The sequence below is a fragment of the Anser cygnoides genome, chromosome 1 (genome assembly GCF_040182565.1).
Source record: "Anser cygnoides isolate HZ-2024a breed goose chromosome 1, Taihu_goose_T2T_genome, whole genome shotgun sequence".
Lineage (NCBI taxonomy): Eukaryota > Metazoa > Chordata > Aves > Anseriformes > Anatidae > Anser > Anser cygnoides.
The window spans coordinates 122,835,524-122,859,583 of NC_089873.1; the positions used below are offsets into that span (position 1 = coordinate 122,835,524).

Here is a 24,060-nt window from a genome sequence, read left to right on the forward strand (position 1 = left end):
GAGGTCAGCCTGTGGTGGGATATTTCTAATTCTAGAACTAGTGAAGTCTGAAGCTGTTGAATTAGGAGTCTCCATCTTCTGCTTTGAGGTTATGATAGCCTTATTGAAGCACCTGGTAATTTGAGGAGCTGTAAGAATTTAGCACAACACTTCAGCCTTTGTCAGCACGGCACTGTGGGCACCCGTGAAATAAGTGAATCTCAGTGACAGGACTTTGGTTTCTGGCAGTACTCAGAACATTGAACTAGTTGCTGTTATTGGAAGAAGTTGTGGTGTTTTGAGGCAATTTTATTTTATGAAACTTCTTTCTCTGAAGCTCCTGGTACTGTGTGCATGTGACTAAATCCAGACCACATTGCAGAGGGAAAGGGAAAAACAAGATCTTCACCTATAAGAAGCAGAGTTGTTCTAAAATAGTGCAAACTAATAGAATATGGTTTTTGTTTACCGTAACATTTAAAGATCTTTTCTTCAGATGAACATAGAATCTAAAGGAACTTGGTTAGTTTATACAGTTAGTACTTTTGATGTAATGCAATCAAGATAGGAAACAAACAAACAAAAAAAAAGATGCGTTTGCCAGTGGCTAAGAAACAAGTGTTGTGTTCCTGTGCAACCTTCTGAATTTCCTTTTGTTTCTTTCACGTGACCCAAGTGAAATCAAGGAGTTACAGGTTATTCTGAGCTGCAGGAAAAGGAGATACTATTTTCAGTAGTAATAAAATCTTTTTTGACCCATACATTATTTACTGTCTGAGAAAAGGCAAAGTGTACAGATATGTCTTGTATGCCCGAGTGTCTGTTTTAATTCATAATTATTGATCTTCCTAACTCCAACCTTCTCCTAAAAGTTAAGCTCTGTATAATTAAATGAGTCTGTTCTAAACCTCATGTACAATTGGGGGCTGTTTATTTGCATTTTATGGCCAAGATAACTTAATAACAAATATACCAAACCCCAGAACTCTGTGCTCATGGTTTTACTCAAAATTGATGTTGAGATAGCCACTTGCGAGCCTTTGATTGAAGGCATGTGTACATTCTTGTAATTACGATGGCCTAGAGTTTTAGGGGCTTAACAGTTTACATAAAGGAATTTTGGGTGGGAAAAGTGGAAGAAAAGATGCTTGAATAAAAACACGCGACTGCATTCTATGTACACTGACGTAATTTGTATGCATGTTATCATCGGACAATTCGATTTCACTTTTGCTTTAAAAAAGTTCTAAATAAGTTGACTATTAAAAGTAAATGAGTTTAATGGCTGCACCATTACTACATTGACCTGAAAGTGGGTGACTAACCCAGCAGCAAGCCCCCTCCCAGGCATGTTTACTTTGTTGTTGTTATTGTTTTTAAAGATTGAAGTCCTAATTCTTGGCTTTGATCTCTTTTGCGTTATGAATGAAAGGTGGGAAATAATGTGAATATTGTTTTCACATCCATAGTCTCTGCCTTAGTGGCTAAACTGAACCATTTTGCTTTAAAACCCTGGCTCTGAAGCTGCTGTACCAGGGGAAGCTTTACAAAGCAGGGACGATGGAGCTGACATTTGAAGAACTGGGCCGTTGTGTCACGAGGTAGGCCAGTAGATGTCAATCTAAATCCTACGGAGAAAAGCAAACTAACGAGTCGGAGAAATGCACTGGTGCTGTGTTTGCCCTCCAGACCTGAAACATTTGTTAGGTTTAGGGAGAGAACAACTTCAAGAAACTCAACTTAGAATTTTCTTTTAGCTGTTTTCAAAGGTGGTGATATTTTAAGAGAAGGTATTGCTTTGCGGTCGTAGAAAATCTGAGGCAAGCAGTGTGGTGCCTGTAAGCAGCTCAACTCTCCTTCCCCCTCCCACCCCAATAAACCTCAAGGAAGAAGTGCACGAAAAGAGCTGAATGGCGGTGAACTGCTTTCTGCAGCCAGGCCAACCTCGGCCTGCCTCTGGCCCTGCCTCCTGCCCTTCTCCATGGCAGGGAGGCTGGTGGGGAGGGGGCCGGGGCTGCGGCCCCCAGAGCCTAGGTGTGCTCCCTGTCTCCTGAGTCACTGCCCAGCCTCTGTACTCTCCCGTGGCCTGCCTCAGGTTGTCAATGGGAAGCCCTGGCCATGTGTCACCCTCAAATATGTTTTGGGATTGTCTCAAAATCAGCCACCCTCCCTCTACACGCAGGGTTAAACATGGGGCGAATGGTGCAAAAACAAAATGTGCATAGTGTCACTGGATACCTCTGTATCCACTGTAGGAGACAAAAAAAAAAAAAAAAGGTTGTATTCCAAACTCACCATTGTAGGCAGAGTATTTTAAAAATATTTTTAATATTTTAAAATAGTTTTAACATTTTCAGGCATCCTGCAAACTAGACAATTAGCTGCTGAATCATCCGTGGCTTTTTACTTATGGGATGGAATAAACACAGGATGGTTCTGAAGGGGTGTTTGTTTTTATCTAGATAAAAATACTAAACGTAGATACAGTTTCTAATCTGGCAGCCTTCCGTCTTGCTAAATCTCAGAGTGCACAAAGCTGGGCACGCATACTTGAGGATGACCGCGATGACCTTATTCGGTTTCTAAAGCATCCCCCAACTGAGACACCTGGAGAGGGGCAGGCTGTTGGCAGGACTGAGCTGCAGCTCACTCCAACTTGCCCATCTTGGCATTCCAAGCTGGTGGCAGGGGTTGAGGTTGGGGCTGAGTGGCTTTTGCTAGAACTGGAGAAGATAGCAGTTAGCAGGCTTTCGGCAGATCCTGTGGGATTCTAGGTTGGCCTTGCTTCCACAAAAGAAAAGAATGATGCAAAATTAAGGCCAGCAATTGTGCAGATACCAAAGTGCCAGCTTATTTTATGAGGGTTATCATGGCAGGCATGGGAGTTTTTTGTATAGCATTTAAATGTAATGGGAAGTTCTGTCTAAATATCAGCATGCGTAAAACACATGCCATATTACTACTTTTGTAGGAGTGGTTAGAAGTAATCAACTATTTTTTAAATAGAAATAGTTTACTAAGTAGAAAATGTAAATTTCTATGATTTACAGAGGCATTGAAACCTCCTGGCATTTCTGGATGTTTTTGAATATGCTTTGAATGTGGACTTGTGCATTGCTGACAAATTTTGCTGGATCATTACAATATCCAACAGGAGTTTTTAAAGAATGTTTTAAAGAAAAGGCTATGTTTGTAGTAAACCCCCTAGTGATGTGTGAACTTTCCTTAATCAAAGTGTAGCACAAGTGATGGCAGAGGAGAAGCAACACAGGAAGAGAAGTTCCAAGGTGCTATAATGAGGTTGGCAGGGCTTTGACGATCCCTGCGTTTACAGAGAGATGTTGGAAATGCTAGCAACCAGAACTGCCTGGAGATAAGAAAGAATTTTTTTTTTTAAGATAATGTGAAAATGTAAGTATTTTGAGTGAATGTATAAGATCTTCTACTGTTACTGAAAACAGTAATCTCACTGTATACATATGACTTCGGCTCTGTTGTTCTCTGATTTTGACTTTATTCCTTTTGGAGTTTTTTGATTTTGAAGACCTAGTTTTGAGGGTACCTTCTTCTCAAGTGACTGGTAGAAAATGTTTATGATCCACTTCAGAACTTAAAGACTTTAGTCTCCTTAAATCTCTGAAATAAATGACATAGTGTAAAACATGATCACAGATCTTTTAGAACAAGATGACAGGATGACAGTACGTTACTCACAGTTCAGATGAGAATAGAGATAGAGAATGTAATGAGCCATAATGCTATTATTTTTCACGTTAGAATTTTAATATTGTGTTTTCTGCAGCTCTTAAAATATCATACATTAAGCATGTTTCTGAAGCCACCGTGAGTTATGTATTCATAGTGTCATTAGAGGAAAACAGTCTGACAACCACATGGAATGATGAAAATCCATCCTACGGCCCTTTTCTGTTCTTGCATTAAAGTTGTTAAAAGGAAACATAGCAGACTGGAAGGACCTCACATTTAAAAGGTATTGTGGTCATACCTCAGAGGTAATAGCTTGATTGCTTGTGCTGCTGGCTGGGTTACAGATGTAGTCTGTAGTGTTTGGACTTGAGTGTACAGGAAGATAGGTGGCTCTATTCACCCACTGCCCCTGCCGTAAGGGAAAATGACAACAGGGAGATGCTTGCTTTTTGTGTGTGACGTTGAGTTCTTTGTGGGAGCCTGGGTAGAAAAGGGGAATAAAGTTTGCATTCTGGGAGAGATTAAAAATAGAAGTTTAGGAATCATGGAACCAGTCTTTTCTGGGGGAAGGGAGAGTATTTTTGAGCTTGTAATGATCTCGACTGCATATCTTTATCACAGATACCTCGAAGCTGTCATGCTAGAGAGCAGAGTGAAAATAGTGTCAACAAAAATATAAAATGAGAAATTGCTCTTCCATCAATCCATCCCCTAAAGTCATAGATGATGTAGATTGTGTCTTATCTTAGTACTATATACTAGGGAGGTAAATGTCAATAACAATAGGAGACAGCATATCTGATGCAATTGAGAAACACAGTTTAAAAAACTACCATATCACCCTTATTTGGATTAAGCTTCTAAAAAAAGATGAATGTCAGGGTGACCTTTCAGTTGGTTAATCCCAAACTGGAGATTACTTTGCATGAAAGAGAAGCAGCAGACTCAAAATATGAAAAATTTGCAAGTTGGTCAGTATGCAGTGGCTTTCTAGGACCTGGTCTTAATGACACCAGAAGAAGAAAAGGAGAAAGAAAGTAGAAACAGAAAAGAAACTCCTGGAAGGTTGTGCTGTCCGGTTGTCTCCAGAGCCAGGTGCAGCCCCGATGGTGAAGGAGGGTGGCTGGGCTGCTTGGTGGGGTTTTGTCCAGTGAGGTACTGAGCTTTAGAGAAGGAGGAGGCCCCACTTCCCAGCTGCCGCACGTCTGCACAGCATCTCCTTGGGGTCCCCACTCCGGCATCTGGGGCTGGGGCACCCAGCCCTGGGGGAAGGAGTGCGAGCCACCTCTAGCAGGGGCTGAACCCAGCGCCTTAAAGCTAATGTCGCTGCACCTGCTTATTAATGCAGTGCCACGGCAGAACAGGTTGTTCCATGTGTCTGTTAAGAGGATTTTCCTGTTTTACCGTGTTAAAATCCTGCATAATTTCTGGCTTATTTGCATGGAGGCATAATCAGACTTTTTTACTCAACTACATCCCCAAAGACAGGTCTCTGTTGGTGTTCTCTTAAAATAAACCAGATCTTTAATGAAACCTCCTGTAATGAACTGCACTGTCACTGTAATTTTGTTTATGAAAAAATATGAAAGACATCAGGGGAAATACAGTATATGTATAATTTTATTATAAGAGGGCCTTCTGCCAACATTTGAAACCACAGTTCATCTCTTTGAGAAGATGAACTATGTTCATGTGCAATGGAATTAAAGTTCAGTTTATGTTTCTTGGAAACTTAGTACTTAAATTTATTTTATGACAGCTCAGATCTCCTTAAATGTAAATTGAAGTAGATGTGCAAGGCTGAGATAACAGAAGATGCGTTCTTTAAGAAATGTTATTTTAGTTTTGAGTTTTTTTATTGTCTTTTGGCTATTGTGATTGTATTAACTCTAAGTGCTTGTTGTACTTTACAGAGTGAGTGTTAACTTGATTCTAATTAAGAAATGTATAGATTAGCAGAATTATATTGTGATCTTACATAGTTCATAGTTGCATTCTGCTGTATATGTACAACAATAAAGTTGAGTAGGGCATATACCAAGCTACTGTGGGACGAAGAGTAAAGCAAAACAAAAGTGAGGCATAAAAATTAAAAGAATAGTTTTACTGAGGAAAAGCCATATATAGCCTACAGCCTCATTCTGCTGCCGTCTCTGATGTAAAACTTGTTTTATTTCTTCAAATTTATCCTCAGTAATGATTAGGGGATTAAGCTCTGATTTTAGCGATAACTCAAGTTTCAGTGGGTCATAGGTGAAAATATGTCTTGCAATCATTTTAGCCAAACGTCCAGGATTAGATCTGTATAAATAATTCAATTCCTGGCTGTGTCACACAATTAAAAAAAAGGGTGGACAGGTGGGGGAAGAAAAATATAGTCAAGCTTTCTAGATTATTTTTTTCCTGAAAAAATCAAGAATTGGCATCCTTTGAAAAGCTCCTTATGAAAAAGCATTCCAGTGATATAATTAATCTAGCTCAGAAGTGTCATTTGGAAATTAAATATGAAGATGTTTTATTTAGAAAACATCAAAACAATCTCAGGGAAAAATAAAAGCAGCTCCTGTGTTTGGGGACATGAATTGCACAATTCAATGAAGTCCGCACACATTGACAAACTAGATCAGTATGCATTTTTTTTAGCATTGTTTTCTGTTGTCTTTTAAGTTGCCTGCATGTCCCGGGCTCCCCGTGACCAAGCAGTTTCGATCCAGCAGCCACTAATCGTACCTGTGCAGGAAGCAGAAGGCGCTTTGTTTTTAATTCCTTTTTTCTTTAGGATGGCGTATGCTCAAGCTGGGTCATGTCTGCTGAGGGCTCTGATTTGAGTCTGTTAAAATCACGGGAAGTCTTTCCATTGATTTTGGTGGGCTTGAGCAAGTACTTTGAGGCAAGATTAATACTGCTGCCTCTGCTCATCCTCTCCTGGCCTTTGAGAACAGGGAGAAAAATTGAGATAGGTTTTGGGGAAGGAGCTGGGTGAATAGAGCTCTTTGTTTTTGTCAGTGGTTGGGAGGTTGTAAGAATAGGGTAAAAAAAAATAAATAATCAGTGATTTCTGGTATTTTATTCCATAGTTTTAGTGCTGTACACTTGAGGGAATAGCTCTGGACCCAAGTGATAACCTTAGTTCTCCCTTGCACTGTCATGCAATTGTGTGTAACCTGCCTGTAACCCAGATGGGACCCTTCCCAGCATCATGGTGTGCCTGCATTGAGGGTGAGAAAATAAAATTGCAAGATCAAGGGCAAAAAGATAGATAAAATGTTTTCAGAAAAGCAGCATGGCCCATCAGCAGCAAAAGGAGAGAAGACTCAAGGGACAGGTCCTCCCAGACAGTCTGGGGAGGAGGCCAGCTGGGGCTGGTGTTGGGCAATACTCTGAACAGGGAGGCCAAGGCATTTGGCATAGGGTTAGAGCTGGTGTAACCACAAGGTGAACTTGTGCCGGACCCCTTAAGTCCTGGCAGTGACCCCGCTAACATCCCTAAAGCACAGCAGGATGAAACCCCTCTACAGCGTGCCATTACACAAACGGTGGCTGAGAAGTCAGTGGAACTACTCACTGGAGTACTGATTACTCGCATGAATAAATGGTTACTAAATCAAGGCCATAATTGTCATGCAAGTGGTTTACAATATGGACAATGTTTCCCTCCTGTTTTTTGGACACGGTATTTTTAGTAGTTTTTGGCAGAAACTTCATTTTAGGAGCCAGCACAGAGGCTCGCTGAGTTGGATAAGCATTGCCTGTTTATATTTGACGGCACCTCTGCTCATTCCCTCTGTGCAGCCATGCTCTGTGGTTTCCATACACATATAGTATTTGCATCAGTGGGTTTATTTTTCATTGTCGATAATATAACATTTTTTATATGGGAAAACAACAACAACAAAAAAAAGAACCATTAAGGGTGCCAAGTGGAGAATGAACCAGAAGATTGTGTGATGCCTTGTTCTGGCTGATTAGTATTTAACAAGAACTGAATTTGTACAGTTAAATGAGATTCAGAACATATTTTATTGTGCACATAATCATATGTCAGAGGAAATTTGTTAACTTTTCCTCTGTTAAGACATTTAATGTGTGCAGAACTGCTAACTTTTTAGCATAGGAAGTCATAGAGGAGTATGAGTGGTGTTTCAAAATGTGGTACCAAAAATATATTTCTGTACATGTAGCTACTTCGCATGATACTAGAACAAGCAATTGAAAATTGTTAATAAGGAAGCTACTGATATTAAAGCTAAAAATCACCAAACATGATTCTTTAGTAATAAAAACACCGAGGAGAATTGAATTAAAATGAGATACAAGCACAATAAACTGGCACATTGTACGGTTAGTTTATTAATTTTGATCTCTGTAGCATATGGTAGTTTCATGCAGCTAGGGGCTATGGCCACCTGTTAATACTCCAGAGTACAAAAGAAGAAAGGATTTGGTCATTCACTGATGAAAAACATAGTGAGTTCCATATTTTGATTAAAAACCATTTTCTTCTTTTAATACCTTGAGTGCATTTTTTTCCAAGTATAGCTAACTTTCTAAAATGAAAACAATGCTGCAGATTTTATGGTGGTTTATTTAAAGGAAATCTGAGTTGTTTTTCCCATGTTCCTATCAAGGCTTTAGAGAGTCTGGATTGAACAACTAGCTAGCAGCAACACTTTTCTATCGAAGGAAAAGGCATTTATTTTCCCCTGCATTTTAATAAAAATCATTTCTGGGTCGTTTGTAATAGGCCTTCTAACATAAAATGCTAACGTAGTGGTGTGTGTAACCATACTGTTACTTTGTGTGAAATGGCCTGGAGGTTCCAGAAACCCTTCTGGTGCTCATCTGAGGACAGGCATGGAGCCATCTCTCCCCGGCTGGCGGGCAGGTGCTCAGTGCAGCCACAAGAGCTGGCGCCAAGGGGCGGTGGGAAGGAAGGGATGCTGCTTTGCCACAGGGACCAAAGCCCTGGGTGCAGCTCCCTCATGGCCTCCCAGAAGGAGGTGGACCCAGTTTGCAGCCGGTGGAGTGTATATGGCGGAGTGTATATGGTGGAGTAATGGTGTCGTAAATCCATGGCTGCCACGTGTCGTTCCATTAGGAGGAATTTGCTACTCACTGCATTTCTTCTCTTCTTGCTTCTTGGACCCTCCAGAACCATCTCGTGTTTGTTTATCAGTCATTGTCCACTTTGAAAAGAAGCATTTCTTGGAAAATGCATGTGCATGGAACTAGTTGATGTCTCACGTGGTGTGTTGTTGCAATGCTGAAAGACTAGCATCCTGGAAGGTTTGTTTTTTAGACCTCTATCCCAAACGCAGGGGCACAATGAGATAGGGCAGTGCTGTAGGATGAAGCACTGATAGGGTGGAAGGGAGAGAGTGGGGCTGTTCTTGCTGACGAGCAGTAGGAGAGGCGATGAAGAAGGCAGCGTTGTGCAGCTCGCTTGGTGGATGTGGCCCAGTGGTGCAGGGACCTTGGCTGATCACTGGCCACCACGGCGACGTACTGGTAACAGGTGGCACTTCAGAAGTTTGCTGCCTGTTTTGAGTTAGTTAAACATTTGCAGCTGGAGCTCTTTCAACCCAGAGCTTTGAGATGTTTATTTGTGGGGACCACAGGGCTGGCACTCCAACTAGGCTCGAGAGTGAATCAGAAGTGTTCTCCTATAATCATTATACTTTTAAAGCAGACTCAATAGCTTTATCTTTTATGGTGGCAGATGTGAAACATACTTTAATTTTGTGTGCTGAATTATTCAGATCACTGTGGACATGTCTGTGTATTATTCATTTACAGTTGACACACTCCTTTCTCTTCTTTCTCTCCTTTCTCCTTTTCAATTTTATTTTTTTTTTAAATTAAACTTTATTGTGTTGCCCTGTGATTATTTCCTGAACTAGGGATGTTTAGGGCACATTACTTTTCATTTCTATTCAGCTTCTACCAAAAAAAGGGAACAATTAATATTCCTGGCAGTTCAGTCTCTTGTCCACTGTAAATTAAGTCACAGCCATCAGCTCATTTTGCACAGGCAACTGAACAGCCATCCTGCATTGCTCTATTAGCAGAAACAGTATTTGCATGATACATTTGAACATGAATAGTTAGGAATTGTGAAATACAGTTGGTTGACTGATTGAGAAAGAATTTGACGTTTCTTACAGAGATCAGAACTGTAACCAGTGCTAATGGTGGAAGCTGAAATCATACTGAAATGATGGGATGTTTTCATAGGTGTTAAAGCTTCAGCTAAGTGTTGAATTTTTTGGGTGGACTGATCATAACAGCTGATTGAAGTGATGGTAACATCTTGATGGCAAGAGAGACAACAAGGGTCTTAAAGACAGGTGCCACCACAGCAGAGCCAGGATAGGCTCCCTAGACACATGCTTGTCCCCTCAAACAGAGGGGCTTGTCCACTTGACTGAGCCCATCACAACAGCAGCAGCTTGTCTGTCCTCTGTCCCGTGCTGTACCTGGTGGGGAGAAGGGTGTAGTTTCCATTTAAAAGCAAGCAGGCATTTATACCTCTCACTTTTCATTATATCATGTTGTGCATGCTGTGCCTACAGACTTGTTTTTTAAAACAGAATATGCCTGAGTATGTTCGTGCTTCTGTAAAAAATATTTCAATTTCCAGCTAGAAGAAATCTATTCTAAGACCTGTTATGGTGTTTCCATTAGTAAGTTCAGAGACAGAAAAAAGTATTTTAAATAGTATATACAATGTGTAAATAAACAGAAATTGGAAAGAATTGCCAGAGAGCAGGTGCCACTTCCCAAACAAGACCAGAAGTTTTTTTGTAGCGTAGCACTGCCTGTTTGAGAACTATCGGTAGAAAATCCTTCCTGAAGGTGACCTCTGTGGGCAGCAGGCACCACGGTGACACGGGCAGGTCCCAGCACACGTCTGTTCTGCACTCATGGGAGGACATCTGGGCATGTGCTGGGTTGGGGGCTGCACTGAGGCTTGCCTGGAGCACTCCACAGCCTGTCAGGGACTCTTTAAGCTGTGGTCAGTCCTGTGTCTTAAATGTCAGCTTCGCTTCCCTTTGTGAAGGAAAAAGATCACAAAGAAAACAAGCAAAAAATTCCTTTCGTTGTAGATCTCCTGGTTAATAATTCCCCATTACCAGTGTTTTGGCTGATAGATCCTGTTTGCTTCTCTGTGCTCTCCACTGATTTTTCTTATCATTGGCACCGATTTTGAAGATTCTTGCCCTGTCGCGGGTACATGTTAGGCCCCACAGTCCTGCAGAAGAGCAGGAGAAGAGCAGCAGAGGCCACTGGCTTCCTACGGACTTGGAGGCCTGGGCTGTGGTGTGGTGGCAAGGGCATGCCTCCACTGAAGGGGTCCTGCTCAGTTGCTTAGATGTCTCCTTTTCTTTTTTACTCCCCCTGCCCCCAAACACTCCTTTTTTTTTTTCCTTTTTTTTTTCTTTTTTTTTTTTCCCCTCAGTATACAAATTATTTCATCTCTCCATTCATCGCTTCCTCTCTTCTCTGTGCTTCTTCTTCAGGGGATGAGGTGTTTATTGCTTACCCCCAAATGCCTGTTCCATTAGCACTCAGATTTCTTCCCTTACGTGATGCTGGAACTGGGAGGAGCAGCAGCACTGGAGGGGCACTGCAACTGCCATCAGTCTTCTGAACTAGATCTTTCAGCAAAAAAGGCTTTGTTGTTAACATCTGGGGACTAGAGAGTTGTAGTGGGTAAGAGAAATATGTCAGGAAAAGGGGCAATGTTTAAGAGAAGGCTTTGAAGGGTTTGGACTGGAAGCAAAGCAGCAAGCTCTTGTTCTCGCTATGCAGTTCCTGCAAGTGTGCACGTGCACAAGTTGCACTGAATGGGCTGGGTTGTTGGATGCTGACTTGGATTTATCAGCATCTTTACAAGTATGCTTTTGAGATGAAGCATCCCTGTGTGAGCTCTGTTCCAAACATCAGATACATTACTAACTGGAAGTTTGCCAACTTTTCAAAGTACAGCCTAGTTCAAAGTTATGGTATTTGAGCTTCGGGAAAATCCTAGTATTTTGCATTCCTAGCCTTTTCATAGTATCGTAGAAAGGCTTGGCTTGGAAGGGACCTTAAAGATCATCTAGTTCCAACCCCCCTGCCATGGGCAGGGACACCTCCCACCAGACCAGGTTGCCCAAAACCCCATCCAGCCTGGCCTTGAGCACTTCCAGGGATGGGGCATCCACAGCTTCTCTTGGCAGTCTGTGCCAGTGCCTCACCACCACCTGACTAAAGGATTTCTTCCTAAAATCTAGCTTAAATCTACCCTCTTTTAGTTTAAAACTGTTCTCCCTCGTCGTATGTCTATCTACCCATGTAAAAAAAGTCACTCTCCATCTTTTTTTATAAGCCTCCTGTAAGTACTGAAAGGCCTTCTCTTCTCCAGGCTGAACATCATCAGCTCTCTCAGCCTGTCTTATAGGAAAGGTGCTCCAGCCCTCTGATCATCTTCATGGCCCTTCTCTGGACCTGTTCTAACAGGTCCACATCCTTCTTGTGCTGGGGGCCCCAGACCTGGATGCAGCACTCCAGGTGCTGAAGAACAGAGGGGGATAATCCCCTCCCTAGACCTGCTGACCACTCTTCTGTTGATGCGGCCCAGGATGCAGTTGGCCTTCTGGGCTGCAAGCGCACACTGCTGGCTCATGTCGAGCTTTTTGTCCACAGAACCTCTAAGTCTTTCTCTGCAGGGCTGCTGTCAATGAGTTCTTCTCCCAGTCTGTTCTCATACCTGCAATTGCCCTTACCCAGATGCAGCACCTTGCACGTGGACTTGTTGAACTTCATTAGGTTAACATGGGCCCACTTCTCCAGCCTGTCCAGGTCTCTTTTGATGGCATCCCTTCCTTCTGTTGTATCGACTACACCGCTCATCTGGGTGTCATCTGTAAACTTGCTGAGGGTGCACTCAATCCCTCTGTCCTTGATAAAAATATTAGACAGCACCAGTCCCAAGATGGAACCCTGAGGGACACAATTTGTCACTGGCCTCCACCTGGATGTAGAGCCACTGGATGGCCACAGCCAGAGTTGCAGTCAGTCAATTCTGTATCCACTGAATGGTCCACCCTTCAAATCCATCTCTCTCCAATTTGGAGATGTAGGATGTCATGTGGGACCATGTCAAAGGCCTTACTGAAATTCAGGTAGATGATATTGGTTGGCCTTCCCTTGCTGACTGATGAAGTCACTCCATCATAGAAAGCCACCAGACTGGTCAGGCACAATTTGCCTTTGGTGAAGCCATGCTGGCTGTCTCGGATCACTTCCTTGTCCTACACATGCCTTAACATTGCTTCTAGGAGGATTCATTCCATGATCTCCCCAGGCACAGAGGTGAGGCTCACCAGTCTGTAGTTGCCAAGGTCTTCCTTTCAACCCTTTTTCAAAATGGGAGTGATGTTTCCCTTTTTCCAGTCACCGGGGACTTCGCCTGACTGCCATGACTTTTCAAATATGGTGGAGATTACCTGTGTTTCATTTGCCCTTACAAACTCTTGCATGTGTTGCTTCTGTCTCAATTATATTTCTTTTCCAAAAGTGCCTAGCAACTAAGTTGGCCAGTGACAATCAATTTATTCAACATTTATTCAGCATTTAGAGTATAAGGTAGGGAAATTGTCATAAAACCCAGTGCTGCAGATAATTGCCTGGGCACTCTGATTCTGAGCCTTACACCTTGAACCACGTGATCTACTCGTATATTCAAAATTTATAAACCCATTTATAACATTTGTGCTCATGGTGAATGAACTGTAGACTAAATATTATTTTAATAATACAGTGAATTAAATGTGAATAATTATAAGAATAATTTGGGCTAATCATGGAAGGTTCATGAATAAAAAGGAGAAAAATTGTCAACTTGTTCACTGCAAGTTGGTTGCCTCGCTCTGACGCTAATTAGGTTCAAGGCTTTGGGTAAGTAGTTCTGGGTTGCTTCATTACATGGCGAAGTGCAGCTCTGACCCATCTGGGACGCCTGAGCAGCAGCACGTGGGGGAGCTTCAGCATCTGACAGTGCAGGCTCCAGTGTGCTTCCTCTGCTCGGAATAAATCTCTGCCTGATTACTGTAATTAGCCACAGGTACTTCATAACAAACGCAAATAACCTTCCAATTATATGATTGGAAGAAGAGAGAGGATTTCTACAATGCATGGCTCTCAGTGGTTCTGTAAAAAATCTCACTTCTTTATTTCCCAGTTTATACTCACTTAGAAGATGAGGTCTGTCCTCATTTTTGTATAATTACGCTGCCACCCCGGTCCCTTACCCCACTGTGCTGCATGTTGTTCTCAGGCCGAGAAAGTTCATTTTACAGCGAGTAGCTCATTGTTTTTACTTATCACCTGTCACAGAAGTGCATATGACAACAGGCATTACACTGGTTTTACAGGGCTGTACAGCAAAAGCTAAACCAAGTGGGCACCAGCTGATGGCCCAGTGGTCACAGGGGGCTTGTGTCTGGGGAGCCCCCAGCCTCACTGGGCAGCCCACAGCGGAGGCTACTCCAGACATCCAGCTTCCTGCCTCCCCTGGGCAGCATTCGGTCCCCTCCAGGCGTGACAAAGCCTCCAGAGCCTTCTTGGGAGAGACAAATTGTAAGAGAACAGAGTGGGAGCAGCTGCTGCAGTGAGCCTGGTGGGCAGCTGGCATGGGCACCGTCACCTTCCCTGCAGTAAATAATGGCATGATTGAATCTCCCTGTTCTGTAGAAAGTGTTTCTGACAGCATAACTAAGCATAGGAACTTTTATTATTACTCTCTCAATCTCCAGGCATGTTTTTATTTTATTTTTCTTCCTGTTGTCTTTTTGCATGCTTTTAAAGTTCCATTAATGTGGACTGCCCTCAGTCTGTCTGTGCGTTAATCAACCATTATTACAGGTGTGTGTATGAATGTCTCTACGGGAGGAAGTGGCAGAGGCTGGGGGTGTTCTCCCTTTTTCCCCTACCTCTGCATCCTATCAAAGAGGTGGTCTACATTCGATAGAAGACTTGATGGGCTTTGGCATGTTATATGTGTTTGAATTGTCCTCTGAAACTCCTATTTATTATTTATTTATTTATATGTTTGACTCAAGTTATTTGTGTATTATATAATGAAAACTCTGAATTTTTGTTCTCTCTGGAGCTTGGAGAAATTTTTAAGCTGTTAATATTAAAAAATACTTTGCTCAATTAGAGGCACTTCTGCTAAAATTAAAAAAAAAAAAGGCCAAAAAAATATTTCTTGAAGAGTTCTGGAATGTCTCATGATGTCTGTCTCGAGGATGCATCCTACTGCATTTGCACAAACTGACTGCTGTTTGTACATAAGACAATTTATTTTTGGTAATGCTTTAGTTATTGAGGAAAACATTTTTAACAGATGCTTTTAAGACACCAGTAAGAAAATCAAAGCGTACAGCTCTTTTGTCAGAAGTTTGTTGTGAAAAAGAAATTCTTAGGATAGACTTTTTGCAGAATGGATCAGGCAAGCGAAACCAGGCTTAATGCTTGACAACCTCGGCCTCTCTTGAACTTGAAACTTAAGATATTTTTGGTGGAGCTTATAAATCTGTACCTTACAATGGCAGGCTATTTATTTTTAAATACCATACATGAGACTGAAGGAGAAAGCAGCTGGAGGACATAGAAAGAGAGATAATCTATAAGGGCATATCTGCAAGTGGAGAAAGGCAAACGAAAATCTACTGTGTCTTTTACAGTGCACAAATAGCTTAACCCTCATCTGACACTTTCTACTGAGCCCCAAAAGTGCCCCTGCATAAGATCACACCAGTTTCTAAGTTAAGGCAGAAGCGCTTGCTCACACTAGGGTGTCCATGAGGAGTCAGCCCAAAGTAATTAGTGAGCAGTAAATTCAAATTCAGCCTTACTCTGCACAAAATCTCCTGTGTGGACAAACAACCATGATAACTGGAACATTTGATTGTCTTGAAGATAACTACACAGCCATAGTCTCAGACTGCTATGTGAATATTCTGATGACTTATATGCATAGGAAAACAGTATTGAAGGGATTTAATTTTGAGATAGCCGATGGCAACAGTTTAGCAGAAGAGCATACATAGCAATTAATATCTTTCAGGCAATTGTGTATTGTTTATAACATGTCCTGTGATCAAATCATGGTTAGTAATCTGGAAGTAATGCCCTGGAGGGGCACATCAGTGAAATTTGCTCAACTATATTAGGCTCTGAGGCCTAATAGTTTAAGTATGATGTAGGGGACAAGCAAAATATTCCTGTAGTAATCCCGTCACGCCTTCTCAATGTTCTCTTCTGTAGCAAGAGATTACCCATTGTGCAATAATTGATAAAGTTGATTATGTCAAGAGAGATTTCCTGAGCAAGGATTAGGCACAGACAATTCAAAGATTGATAGATTAGCAGTTTCCCTAGAAAATAAATTAAGAACTGCCAGCACAAAGAGTACGTATAATGGTTCATGAGTTGTATCATCCATCACTGAATTGTGACTGGGCTGATGTCTGTGCATAAAGAAGCTCAAAGCTGTTTTATGCAGTTTGTCAACCAGGAAGGAGTGTATGTTTATCCCATAGTGAATAAGCACTGGAATATTTTTTCTGAGCTATAGCTGTGTGGAAGTTTTCAGCGTTCTTGAGCTTTCCCCTGTTTATACATTTAAACTAAGGTACCTAGTAGCCCATGCCAGCACCAGGTATAGCAATCACCCTACTTCCATCATACTTTCTATGGCAATGAGTCCTGAACATTTACTATTTCCACCTGTATTCCAAGTCTATCTGTTCTAAAATATCTACTCTGAAATAATACTATAGTTGTATATGTGTGTATATATGTATCTATTTGAATGTGTATATGTATACATACACCCTAATCAGTATGTATACTTTGCTGTTCATTGTCTTGTTTTGTTGTTTTTTTTTTAATCACCGTATAAGGATGGTTATTTCTAATGGATTGTTATTTCCTTCTGTTTCTAATGAAGCCCTTAAGAGAAGGGGAAGGCACACAGTTTTAAATAAAATAAAACATCACATAATTTCAGTTCCTCTGGTGATGGATGTTGGAAATGCAATTAACCTCTTATTCTCCTATGTCATATATTGAATTCCATAGAGATGTATATGTATGTGATGTATGTTATGGGTCTTCAGACAACTCTATTCCTTTGTATATGTGCAGGTAGGAAGAAAGGAAAAGAACTTAACAAACATTATGTCAATAAACAAAACATTTTGATACAGTGACTGCATAAGCAGGAAATTTTTGAATATCATTGAAAGCAACTAATATAACTTGAGAGTTGGGTAGCAAAGGTTAGCACCCTTTTTTAATCCATGAAGTCTCTGAAATGAAGAACATTTTTGATTCCTTGCAAGATTTTGGAAATGTAAATTAAGAACTTCTGTCTCACATGTCTCTATTTTTAGTATCTGTCCTGTCTCCTGAATGTAAAGGTATGAACTCAATATTCAAAATCAATTACAGCTTTGTCAACGCTGCATCATGTAGTTATGACTACATTGCTATGTTTTACAGACTTCCGTTTTACAGAATTATATGTTTGATTCTTTAAAAACTATGGAAAACGTGAGCTAATGTTGTAACCTTTTTTAATAGACAATTCTTTTTTCTTGCTCACGCTGTCATCAGGGGTTGTCACTTACTGATATGTCCAGTTGCTTAACCTGAAACAGCAAAATCTCTCACACTAGGAGAAAAAATCTAGAAAGTGGAAAACCCACAGAACCCTTCTATTGATGGTTACAAAAATGACATACAGTTTTCCCTCTCAACTGAAATGAAATACTGCCTCCACACTGAGACTTTGAATGCTGATCTTGAGCTGTGAGCATTTTCCCAGCTATATTTAAACCCTGGAAAGCAGGATATATGGTAAAAAGGTTGAAAGCTCTTTAATATTTTGTCACGCAAACATTGCTGTACTAAAACACACAGCACTATTAAATTCAGAGGTGGCTGTAACTACAAAAGATGAAAATAATACCAGCGATTTAACCTGTGTTGCACTATTCCCATCAAAGCTCATCAGCAGCATTTTGCCTGAGAAACACTGGGACAGAGGTAAGAAAGAAATGACTGAGTCCATCATGGTGAAAATAGCAGTAAGACGCCGTCTGCAGTGTGCTACTTGGTGCTTGAAGTGGGACACTGTTAGGTGACACGGCCAAGCCCTTTTTCCACTAAGAATGGTCAAGCTCCTGTGGGGTGTCTGAGATGACTGGCTGCTGGCACTGTGCTCCTGCAGGCTGGGGTGTAAGCTGAGCTCCCAGGATAGCTTGCCAGCAGCCAGATGACACAAACTTCTGGCATCCACAGCTTGCAGTAGCAGAGTCCCATAATTTAGTAGCATGTTATGTGAAGAGGTACTTCTTTTTGCTAGTTTTGAACCAGTCACCTGCTGATTTTCTTTCATTTTTCTTCTCTTTCCTATCCAGTTCTTGTGCCACGAAAGACACTGAAAAAATGTTCTCTGTTCGTTTTCTCTAAAGACTCGTCATTTATTACACTTCAGTTATGTTCAGCTGCAGTCCTTCTTTTTCCATGTACTTTAAGTTTATACAAAATGTCCTGCTTGGTCAGACCAGTGGTGCATTTAGCTCAAGATTATTTTTCTAGCAAATAGCAAATGAAATGTTAGTCAGGTAACACTCACGGGTCTGTCTACCTTCTGAGGTCCATTTCCTTATCTTTCCCCAGCGTCTACAGTTATTGTGTTAAAATGTTAGAGGTTACAAGACCCTGTGCCTTTAGTATCTGTTTCTAGACCTCTTGTTCGTTAATTTATCTAACCCTATTTTAAATCAGCTGATAAATATCTGCCTTCATAACCTCCTTGGGTGACAGGATACAGATGTTGGTAGCCAAGTGGCTAAAGAACCACTTTCTTGATGTGTTTTAAACCAATCTAGGATATGTTGTGTTGAAAGATTTAGTAATTAACTTCCTTACTCACCCCCTTCATGCTTTTGAAGCTTCAGTCATATTTCTTCTGAGCCATCTCCTCTCCAAACTGAAGAGTCCTAGCTCTTTGAGTTTCCACTCTTCAGACAGTGGCTCCAACCCCACAATTATTTCCAGTTGCTCTTCTCTAACTCCACTGCATTCTTCTGGAGACTTGGAGACCAGTTCTTCACACAGCCCTTCACGTATGAATACACTACAGGTTTCTGTAGCAGCCACATGACCTCCTCTGATTTGCTCCCAGCACACATAGAGATGACCACCATCTGGGTTGGCACTTTTTGTCTGCTCCACACATGGAGCTGATGGCTTTTGCAGAACTGTCAGTGATGACACTAGGACCTCTTCCTGGACTTGTACTATCCTGGCTATCTAGGGCTCAGCTTCTTGCTGGCATTGTTGAGATAATTGGTCCCTGGATGCATCGTATCTCTGCTTTGCTGTGTACCTCCCCTGGGCAATCTCTTATTCCTCGTCAGGTTTAGAGGACCCAACTTCCATGCTCATTCACACCCCCCTCACATTACCTTGAAGACTCCTCTTAAGTCATTCTTTGTAGGAAAGCCATTTCTCTCTAGCCTTCAATCATTTCTGTTGTCCTTACTTTTTCTGCTATATCATTTTAGTGATGGGGGAAGTAAAACAGCCCACAGTATTCAAAGTATGCACATCTGAAGACTTTAAATAATGCCGCAATGATATTTTGTATGGTGCTCTCTATTTTAGTCATAGTAATGGCCAGCATTTGATTTGCTTTTTGACAGCTTCTAAGATGGAGTTGATATTTTCATAGACCTTTTATAACTCACGATCTCTTTCCTGAGTGGCAATAACTAGTTCAGAGCCCATGCTGAGTACAGTACGTAAAGTTGAGATTTCTTTTTCTCCTCATATTCTCAATATTGGATTTCATCTGTCTTTTTTATCACCTATTTGACACTCTGAGACTCTGCTGCATCTCTGTGCAGCCAACTTTCATTTTTATTTCCCTGAATACCTTAGGACCACGAGGAAACTTGACAGTTGTCTCCATTTTTTTTAGATACATGTAATGATCTAAATGTACTTTATATGTTAACCAGTTCTGGAAGTGATTGCTGTGAAACTTGGCTGGTGATGTACGTTTGAGAAAGCTAAAAGCTTTGGGCATCTTTTTTCCCCTCTTTTGTCTTTTAATGATTCAATTTTTTATTTATTTATTTATTTTTTTATAAGAGAAAGTGGATCTTTGTTTCTTTCAGGTCTTTAATGAGAAACATTTTCAATAATGTTTTAAACTGTATAAACAAGGTTTCTCTTCACTGTATGCCTAGTGACTCCTTAAAAGAAACCTAACAGATAAGTAAAGAATAGTTTCCCTCTGTAAAATTAATTTCCCTGCTACTTCCTATCTATGTCTATTAATTCTATTCTGTGCTATAATTTCTGGAATTATAAACTAGTATTGTGATTGGACATACTGTTTTTTTAGTTCTAGAAGAGTTATTTGAAAAATGGGTGTTGCACTTGATACTTTTCATCCATCTGATGGTGAAACAGTTTATCACAGAGGCTGTAGTACTTGTTCGGGGTTTTGATGTATTTTGTACTTGAAATATGTATCATAAAACTATTTCATGTTTATTTGTATATTTTTTTATTCACATATATTTTTTCCAGTTGTATTGGTAGCCTTGATTTGACTTTGCATCTATATTCTGGTCAAGAATGACCTTACGAGAAGATCAACATAGCTGTATTTATAAAACTGGAAAGAAAAAAAAGGCACCGGAATGATTGCAAAGTGACAGAATTCCTTAATCTGAAATATTTTTTTCTGGTTTTAAAAAGGAAAAAAAAAATTCATTGCTTCTGCTAAGTGGTAGGGAAGAAATCTGGTGCTTAAACACAGGCCATGTGAAATGTTTGACAGTGGCTAGAACCACCAGCTTGGGCTGGTAGTCTATGGAAGGTCTACGGTCTATGGAAGACCTGTACCTTTCAAGACAAGCAAGTATAGGACAGGCAAATTACAGTGAAGCACCAAAGCTAGTATTAGATGAATAAATACAACAATCTGCACCTCTCCAAAAATGTTTACAGAGCTTGAAACCAATACTTAGTTTTTCTAATCCTTGTGATGCTGTTGTCTTCCATATGGGACAAGTTGTTCTCTATCTTTACATGGATTGATTCATTTTAGAATTTTTTAAATTTAGTCTAATCTCTCAAATATTAATATACCAACTAGTTTTACTTATGTAACATGGATTATCCATGATTTACTGCATAAAAATAGTCTGAGTTGCATTTTGCTCATATGAAAGCTCTCAGACCATATATAAGAGGATCTATAACAAAACCTGTCAATTATTTCTGTTTCCATATTAATAATAAAGCCGACCCAGTTCTGGTCTTTTGAAACTTACATGAAATGGTTTTTTAGAGAAACCAGTTATTTCCCCTCAGCACACAGTCCCTTTGGACTTTTGTCAACTCTCAGGTCTAGTCACGTGAGCAATTGCATACAATATTGCATCAGCAACTAACGTGCTCAAAAAAAATAGTAAAAAATCTGCAATTCTGCAATTTAAAGTGCACTGATGAAATCAGATGTTTTAAAACAATTAAGATTTGAAATCATTCCCTACCCGATGGACTTTTAAGATTTTAAAACTCCTTAATTCGATCTACATGTCATTTTAATAATTAGGTGCCATTTGATTGTTGTTGTTTATCATTAAAGGTTGAAAAATATATACTGTTTAATAAATTCTTCCAGTGTTTTTTTTTTTGGTTTTTTTTTTTTTTTTTTCCTTCTTAAAGCCATCTCTGAGTTCAGTGGATTTTACATTTTATCTCACTGGTATCAGAATGTAAATCTTCACTGGAATATACTTAGTATGATTAAAATCAGCTGGCAGTGTGAAGGTGCACTGTACTTTTTTTCACTTATAACTTTCAGTCTGTGTTTCCTTTCTTATGTTACATTTCAGATTAACAATTAATTTAAGTTAGCATAGGTTCACTGCAATTAGACGAACTAGTAAGGAGCTGGCTGTACTGATTTTCAAGTCTTCTAAAAACTGCCGACCTTCAAAAGGTATGTATTTGAGTCTCCATAAAAACTTGTGTTATGTATTTAAATATTAATGTATTTATGCAGTGATAATGACTGTTGCAGTTTCATTCGGAAGATAACTTGGAGTTCTGAACCCATCATTTCGATCTGCTTTCCTGTACTCTGACTATTAGCCGTGAAACTATTTTGAAAACAGAAAAATGCACAAGCTATTCTGTACTTATCTCTGAAATGAGCTACCTCTTAAATTGTTTTTTAATGTGAGTTTGCTATTCTGTTGTTTCACTGAATAAGATGGGTAACTTTTCTAGTAAAAAAATAATGCATTTGCAAAAAAAGTAATTTTTTCATCTTTCTCTGTACTAAATGGGAGAAAATTTTTCAGGCTTTGTACTTAAAGGTCAGGCACAACCTAAACTCCTTTAAAAAAAAAACTGTTATTTAGCCAAAACACTTCAGTTCATCACTGTAATTGATCAGGAATTGAGCATCACATATTCTTGGTGATAAGAAGATAGAGTACCTCGCTTATAATGGAACAAATAATAGATAGATATGCCAGTCTTTTGAAAGGACGTGATTATCTGCTGTTGCCACACTGGAAATCAGGTGCAACTCTTAGCAGTAGATAGAAAGCTGAGATGGAGAAAGGCCTTTAAATGCAGAGAAAAAGATTATTTTTTTCAGTTTTTGAATTATTTTTTTCTGGTATGCTATAATTCCTAGTTAAACATTGCATTAACAAAATACACTATCTAGTGTTACTTTTCTAATCACATAAAAATATTATGAACAGCCTACATAGTAAATATGTGATCTCATTAATATTATAATATCATGGATCCTATATATATGAATTTACCCAAGACCAGATTAATTTCTTTTGGGACTAATGGATGGAGATATGTGTTTTAGAGGTATGTTTTTTAACTCCAGGAGTGTACAAGAGAGAAATACACCAATAGGAATTTTAGAAAGGAATTCCCTGTTGTAACTAGATGCTGCCTTAGGACAGTAATCTTGAGACTTTTTTCCAAAAAATAAAAAATCTTTAGAATAGAACAGTTCTAGAATAGAACAATATTTAGAATAGTTCGGTTGGAAGAGACCTACCAAGACCATCAAGCCCAACTACCTGACCGCTTCAGGGCTGTCCAAAAGTTAAAGCACATACATTATCAAGGGCATTATCCAAATGCTTCTTGAACATTGACAGGCACTGGGCATCAACTACCTCTCTAGGAAGCCTGTTCTAGTGTTTGACCACCCTAGTGGTAAAGAAATTTTTCCTAATGTCCAGTCTGAACCTGCCTTGGAGCTGATTTTTGGAATTCCCACACATCCTTTCATCAGTCACTGGGGAGCAGAGACCAGCACCTCCCGCTCCATTTCCACTCCTCAGGAGATTTCAGAGAGCAGTGTGGTTGTCTTTTGGCCTCCTCTTCTCCAGACTGAACAACCCAACTGTCCTCAGCCTCTTCCCTGCCTCTAACCCTGTTACCAGCATTATAGCCCTCTTCTGGACACTTTCAAGTATCTTAACATCCTTTTTATGTTGTAGAGCCCAGAAATGCACACAATATTTAGATGAGACTACAGCAATGCTAAACATAATGGAAGAATCAACATGTTGAAAATTATTTTTATTACATATATTATGTTTTTTATTACACAGTCAATTGCTTCTTATTAGTGGGAAGGTTTTCCTAGTGACAGTTAGTAACAATTTGTAGGCAGTTATTTGTAAGGCTGACATCCTGACTTTGCGCCTTCCTGATTGCATTGGCCAGTTTGGCAAGGCATCAGACTGCAGCACTGGTGGTATCCAGTACATCTTTTGTTTTAACTAAAATTTTCTTTAGTTTTATTTTATGTGGGTTTATTTTTACATTCTCTTAACACATTTTTGTGTTTAGTGTCCTATTTTTTAATCATAGTTCACTTGCAGCATCATCATTTTGCAATCATCTTGACATTTGTAATGTCAACTCTGCAGACTTGCATTAACCTCATTTTGCCATCATCTTGATGTACTAACCTGCATATAGACCTGTGCAAAAATAATTTAACATTCATCCTAGTGTGTGCAGTAATGTCTCATTAGACTTGAACTAACAAAATTTTGTCATCATAATTTGCTGTCATAATAACACAGCCTTCACAGATTTAATGTGACAGTCTTTTGCCACTGCAACTAAGGCTTTGAGCAGTTGTCATCCAGGGGGACTTAAGGTGAAATCCATGTAATTAAAACACACGCTCTTAATAGTCCTATATTTTAAGCCATTTGTCACATATCTTAAACAATAATT

The 24,060-nt window shown here is 40.0% G+C and overlaps 1 protein-coding gene across 13 annotated transcripts in view; it reads left to right on the top strand.

Annotated features, from left to right (window-relative positions):
* Window positions 1-24,060, top strand: part of DMD (dystrophin) — a 1,239,454-nt gene that overhangs the window by 141,304 nt on the left and 1,074,090 nt on the right. The window lies entirely within an intron of this gene.